We start from the raw sequence: 7431 nt of genomic DNA, 5'->3' as shown, positions 1-7431 counted from the left end.
TATAGTTGTGAAAACATGAAACAGTTTATTCTTGCATTATTATGTATTAACCAGAGGCCCGATGCATGAAATTCTTACAAGAGTAGGCCCACACAGCAGCTGCCTCAATCCCTCCCTCGCAGCTAAGGCTGCTGCCTCCATCCCATGGCTACAGCCCCAGCTTCATCCCAGATGGACGTCTGGTCTAATTAGCATATTATGCTTTTATTATTATAGATTATTGTATTATTTTCCATGTGAACAACTGTAAACCTACTTTTGCCAAGCCCTGTACTTGCAATACATAAATACAACAATGGACTTAAATCCAAAATTTATTTTTAAAAATACTAAAAATCAATAAGGAGACAGACAATCCAATTAAAATGCACAAAATATTGAACAGCCACTTCACAAAACATGATTTTCAATCTTCTTAATAAATGACAAGTTACTCAACATTATTAGTAAGGAAAATGCAAATTCACACTGCAGTGAGATAGCACACATATCTACAAGTATGGCTAAATTTATAAAAATGGACAAACACTGCTGATGGGAGCACAAATTGGTACCAGCACTTAGGGAAACTGGCAGCATCTACTGAAGTTGAATATAGGCATACTTCATGTCCTAGCAGTTTAGTTCCTAGGTATATGCTCAACACAACTGCACGCATGTGTTTATTGGAAGACATGTACAATGATGTGCACAGTAGACCTAAACTGAAAACAACTCAAATGTCCAATAGCAGAATGAACAAAACATAAATTGTGATCTACTTATACAACAGTATACCACATAGTAATGAGAATAGACATGACTTACATGGAAAAATCACATAAACATAATGTTGTAAGAAAGAAGTCAAAACAGAACACAAGCTGTATGATTCCATATAAATTTCAAAAATAGACAATCTAAGCTGTTAGAAGTTATAATAGTGGTTACTGTTGGAGAGTAGTAACTGGAAAAGAGCATAGGGGGTTTCCAGGGGACTGCAATTTTCCATTCTTAATGGGTGTTTTTCATTTTATAAAATCATCAAGCTGTGCATTCATGGCTTGTATACTTTCCTTAAGTGTGCCATATCCCAACATAAAGTTTAATTAAGTTTAAAAAAATAATAATATAAAATAATTCAGCATTTGCAGGTTCTGAAGCAAAAAGAATCCTGGAGAATCTAGAAAGAATTCTGAAAACAGTCAAGAAGGTGATGGTGACAGTGGTGGTATGTAAAGAGGGTAGGAGGTGTCTATCATCTGAATGATGTAAAATCTGGTTGACTAAGAGGTCAAGAAAATAAAGTAGGGTAAAAAAAATCCATTAAATTCCAAATATCAATGATGACCTCATCTTGTGCTCGTGTGTGTGTGTGTGTGTGTGTGTGTATAATTGCATGCTGTATAATTGTTATTGCTGATTTTCCTGTTTTTCATGCAAACAGGTATAACTTATTAATAAGGCTAAGTATGTTAATTTCATCAGGAAGATTCCAACTTTATTTCCTGTTTGACTTTCACCAATGACTAAAGTTCTGATTGTAGAACTCAGGCATCAGAGGACCAGGTGTGGGAAGCATTTTGAAGACAATGTAAAGTGCTCAAGATGCTGGAAATTACACTACACAGCCCACCACCTAGAGTGATCAGTTTTGATGATTCTAAAGAAGCATTGTGGGGCCTTAAAATCTTTTAAGATGACCAGAGTTATCTTCAAACATATAAAAGGCTTGTTGTATGGAATGCAAAACACTGCATGGTCCACAAGGATGTACTGAGTGACCCATTTCAGTTCAAAGAAAGCAAGGATAAAGGGCCCTGGCAGGACCAACTGAGTGCACTGGATGATTCCAACCACAGTCTAGACCAGTGATGGCGAACCTATGACACGTGTGTCAGAGGTGACACGCGAACTCATTTTTTTGGTTGATTTTTCTTTGTTAAATGGCATTTAAATGTACAAAATAAATATCAAAAATATAAATCTTTGTTTTACTATGGTTGCAAATATCAAAAAATTTCTGTATGTGACACGGCACCAGAGTTAAGTTAGGGTTTTTCAAAATGCTGACACACCGAGCTCAAAAAGTTCGCCATCACTGGTCTAGACAGACATCCAGTGGGATGCTGTGGAGGGAATTCAGGCATCACCTGTATGGTCAGATGTGTCACCTTAGAGCAGTGGCTCCCAATTAGGGGCAGTTTTGCCTCTCAGGAGTTTCAGCAATGTCTTGAGACATTTTTGATGGGCAAATAATGGGGTGGCTGAGGCTCCCGGCATCTAATGGGTAGAGCCCAGGAATGCTGCTAAACAAACTACAAGGCACAGGCCAGCCGACACAGACAATAAAGAGTTATCTGGCCCGAGCTAGTTTGGCTTAGAAGATACAGCGTCTGCCCTCAGACTGAAGGGTTCCAGGTTTGCTTCCGGTCAAGGGCACATACCTTGGTTGCAGGGAAGTAACCAATCAATGTGTCTCTCACATCAACATTTCTTTCTCTTTCTTCCCCGTCCCTTCCACTCGCTCTAAAAAAATCAATGGAAAAATATCCTCAGGTGAGAATTAACCAAAAAACAGAATTATCTGACCTAAAATGTCAACGGTGCTAGGGTTGCGGGCGGGGGGAGGGGAGGGTAGTTTACTTGGTAATCTCTAGAATTTGTTTTGCCGCAAGAGCCACACTTGGAACAACAAGCACGAAATTTCTTGTATGCATCACAGCTCTCAGATACACCAGTATGTAAAATGTTCACATGTTGAGTCATGAATGCGTCATATTAAAAATAGCCTTCATTCTATTGTTAGCTTGCATCTGCTGCCTTGAATTTCAAGTATTATCTAGTATCTTAATTGTCACAAAGGTTTTAATTGTTATTACTACTAATTATGCTGTGACAATCCAGTGCTGTCTGCACACTAGAATAAAGTATGTTATTGTTGAGTATATACAATATGTTTAAGTTAATCATTTAGGTAAGTTTGCAACACAAGCAACAAGCACACATCAACCCAGTTTTACATTATGAAATAAATATAACCAACTCATCAACACTGTCTATGAACAATAGTTTAACAACCAGAAAAAGCAGGTTTTCCTTTAATGGACATACTAAGCCATTATTCTATGACATGAGGGTGTTCCTTCTGTAGGATATTATTTAGCCATGTAAAAACAAAGTGTATTATTTGTTATGAGTTAAAATAGTCTCTATGCACAGTTTGATATCAATGACATAAAAGCAATTAAGGTACAATCAAGCAAAATGGCATTGCTGGCAGGTTCCACTTATCACTCCTAAATCACTACATTAGCAAAAGTCAAGCCTTTGTTAGTGCTATGGCAAAGCCAATCAAATAGTCCATGCACAAGGTCCTCTTTGGTGTTTCTCAAAAGTTATGCTCAACTTGTATGCATAACATGTTATGCTCAACATGTCCACAACGCACAGACCCAGACACAGACAATGGGGTGGTGAAGGTCTGGGGAGAGGGCGGGGGTGGGCTAGAAGGGATCAATGGGGGAAAAGGAGGACATCTGTAATACTTTCAACAATAAAGATTTTTTTTTACAAAAAAGGGAAATTGGGCCATTAAAAAGAAAAGTTGTGCTCACACATGGGAAGCGTGATTAATTCATGGTGCTAGTTTTCAGTTTTCCTTCCCCAAGAAAACTCCCTAAGACTGCGGTGTATCTTTCCAGAGTTTAATAGACCCCAAACTCACTTTTGTTAAGTATCTTTATTAATTTTTTATTAGTCAGAATTTTTAATTTCTTGCATATGTTTAAATTATCAGGCTGACTAGAAAATGATTCCATTCTGAAAATTCAATTGAATGGAATATTCAGACAATGGTGTGCCCTAATTAATTCTATTTCCCAGTTAACAGGGTAACCTGGAATATGCCTGAAATAATGCACTTTGTTAAACAAAAAAATTCCAAAATACGCTATGTACTTTTAAGATTTAGTAAGCATACTAATAAAAATAATAGCTAACACTATGCAGTACTTACCATGGGCCAGTCACAGTGCTTAAATCAGGATCAAATTTTTTAAAAGAAAAGATACCTTTTTGCCCTTTATTTTCTCTTTATCTAGTAAATCCTGACCATGAGTTATTAAATAGAATATGCTTTATATTGTTTCTCATGTATTTTATAAAATAAGAAACTGTAATTTATATAGAATATTACAATAAAAATCTTTTACATAGAATAAAATAATGGAGAAATTCAAAGTTACATTGTTTGTAAGGGCTAATTATAAATTATTTTCTTTATACTTTATAATGGGTAGAAGGTTGAATATGCACAAACTTATATGTGTTATTTACTGGAAATTAAAAGCTGATATATTTTAGTAAGCAAATTAAATCATCAGAATAAATCAATAGAAAAATATAGTTTGGGATATGGAAAACAATAGGAGTGATATTTAATCTGCTCAATTGATATTGGGCACAAAATCTTGTTTGATAAATGAGCTATAATTTCACTGGCAGAATGTTAGTCTTTAAAAATATCTCAGGTGTTGCCCTAGCTGGTTTGGCTCAATGGATAGAGCACTGGCCTGCAAACTGAAGGGTCCCGGGTTTGATTCCAGTCAAGGGAACATGCTCAGGTTGCAGACTTGATCCCCAGTAAGGGGCATACAGGAGGCAGCCAATCAATGATTCTCTCTCATCACTGATGTTTCTATCTCTCGCTCCCACTTCCTTTCTCTCTGAAATCAATAAAAATATATTTTAAAAAATATCTCAGGTGTTAATGTCACTAAGTGAATAAAAACCAAATAGTTCAGCAAAATCTCAAAATCCGAAACCAAGACACTATAATAAAAACCCTTTGAACCAGAGCAGCTGAAGGTAAAAAGGAGAAATCACAAAGCAACAAGGGAGGAAAAATGGTCCCAAAAAACCTCTTAAATGTTCTATATAAATAATCAGATTATTTAAAAACTAGAGGCCTGATGTACGAATTCATGCACGGGTGGGGTCCCTAGGCCTGGCCAGCGAACAGGGCCAATTGGGGCTACCTCACCCTGTCTGGTTCCGGGGGGTGGGTGAACTGGATTCGGGGCTGTCAGGGCTCCAGCAGCAAGCTAACCAAAAGCCGATTCTGCAAGGAATCAGGCTCCCTCCTTCCTGTCTGGGTCTGGGATGCGGTGAACAGGATTTGGGGCTGTCAAGGCCCCAGCAATAAGGTATGGGTCAGTGTGCATCATAGCTACTGGCCAGTCATTCAGTTGTTCAGTCGTAATGGTCGCTTAGGCTTTTATATATATAGATAATATCTTTACATTTCCAATATTAAAAGCAAAGGTAATAAATACTCAAAACTTATAACTTTCTAATTTTACTACAATTCCCTGTTATCTACGCCCTTGGGTTTTATCTGTTGTGTTTCCATGATGGAAATGCTACTAATGTGTAACTGCACAGCTCTCTCCAACCCCGAGTTCAGTAATAACACACTGCTAGCTTGACATCAGCCATAGTGGGAGTATATATACACAGAAATTGGCAAACACTATAAGTCAGAGTTTTTCTTTGTTCAGAGACCTAGTTGTTAAATATTTACCAGCACATGCTGGCAACACTCTTCCCCAGAAAGGTCTCAGTGCCCCCAATCAAGGACTGAATTACTAAATATTTTAGAATCCACACCAGCTGATAGATGATGTCTGAGTTCACACTAACAGTGTTTGATATGATTCCTGGAGCCAAGCACTGCACTGCACCATCATTGTAAAGGGTAGAAATTTTGATCCAGTAATTCCACTTCTGGGAATTTATCTGACAGAAACAAAATCACTATCGTCAAAAGATATCTGCACCCTCATGTTCACTGTAGGAAAAATAACAAAAGTTACTTAGGAATAAATTTAACAAAATATCTTCAATATCAGTACATGGAAAACTATAAAATACTGCTGAGAGGAATTAGAGAAGAACTAAACAAATGAAGAGATATACTATGTTTGTGCTTTGGAAAACTCAATATTATTAAGATATCGAATCTCCCCAAATTCACCTATATATTCAATGCAATTCCATTCAAAATTCCAGTGGGATTTTTTTGTAAAAGTTGACAAGCTTACTTTATATAAAAATGCAAAAGACAGAACAGCCAAAATAATTTTGAAAAATAACAAAGTTGAAGGACTAATCATCTAATACTCTTCAAAAGTCCCATAAATAAGTATGAGTTTTATGTTGTCCAGATTTTTGGTAGACTACAAAAAATACTACAAGAAAAAGTAATGCCAAGAAAAGTCTTCCACACTCTTTTTAAAGGTTCTGAACACATAATTCCAGTGTGTTTGGGGTTTTTGTTCACACAGCCAAGGAATTCTCTGACACCAGCTGTGTGTCTTACAATTCAAATTAATTCTGACACTGTCTACTCAAAGGCAGCATCAGATTCCACAGGATGTGGCTCCCCTCTGCCCCCCCCCCCACTTCAGATGCCAGTTACAAGTCCAGGTTGTCACCTGTGCTTTTTATTGACCAATTATAGAGCAAAGGTTCCAATAACCCCTTCCTTGGGTTTGGTTTGCTAAAGCAGCTCACAAAACTTAGAAAACATTTTCATTTACTAGATCACTGGTCTATTTTAAAAGGATATTAATTCAGTCATAGCCAGAGGGAAGAGATGCATAGAGTGAGGTGTGAATAATGGGCGTAGAGCTTCTAAGCCCTTTCGGAGCACACCACCCTCCCCAAATATCTCCATGTTCACCAACCTGGAGGCATTTGGAACCCCATCCTCTTGGGGTTTTATGGAGACTTCATTACATAGGCAGGTTGATTAAATTATTGGTCATTGCTGATGGAATTCAGTCTTCAACCTCTCTCCTCCTAGGAGGTGGGGGCTGGGATTGGGGAGGGTAGGAAGGTTGGAGGGATGAAAGTTCCAATCCTCTAATCACATGGTTGACTACCCTGCAACTAGTCCAAAAGTCATTTGGAGATCCTTAATTATATCTACAAACTAGGGGCCCGGTGCATGAAATCCGTGCACTGGGTGGGGTTGAGGGGGAGTGTCCCTCAGCCCAGCCTGCCCCCTCTCACATACTGGGAGCCCTCAGGCATTGACCCCCATCAATCTCCAATCGCAGGATCGGCCCCTTGCCCAGGCCTGACGCCTCTGGCCCAGGAATCATGCCTGGGCAGGGGACCCCCATCTCCCTCTGATCGCTTGCTCCACCCCCCCACCCAAGCCTGACGCCTCTGACCCAGGCTTCAGGCCTGGGCAAGGGGACCATCATATCCCCCCAATCCCCGGCTCCGCCCCCCACCCAGGCCTGATGCCTCAGCCAGAGGAGTTGACCCTCATCACCCTCTGATCACCAATCACCAGATCGGCCCCTTGACCAGGCCTGAGGCCTCCGGCAGAGGTGTCAGGCCTGGGCAGGGGACCCCCAGCTCCCCGTGGTTGCAGGCTCC

This window comes from Myotis davidii, unplaced genomic scaffold (genome assembly GCF_000327345.1).
Source record: "Myotis davidii unplaced genomic scaffold, ASM32734v1 scaffold44, whole genome shotgun sequence".
NCBI classification, from domain to species: Eukaryota; Metazoa; Chordata; class Mammalia; order Chiroptera; family Vespertilionidae; genus Myotis; species Myotis davidii.
The sequence above is the reverse complement of the archived record's forward strand: the minus strand, read 5'-3'. Positions refer to the sequence as shown.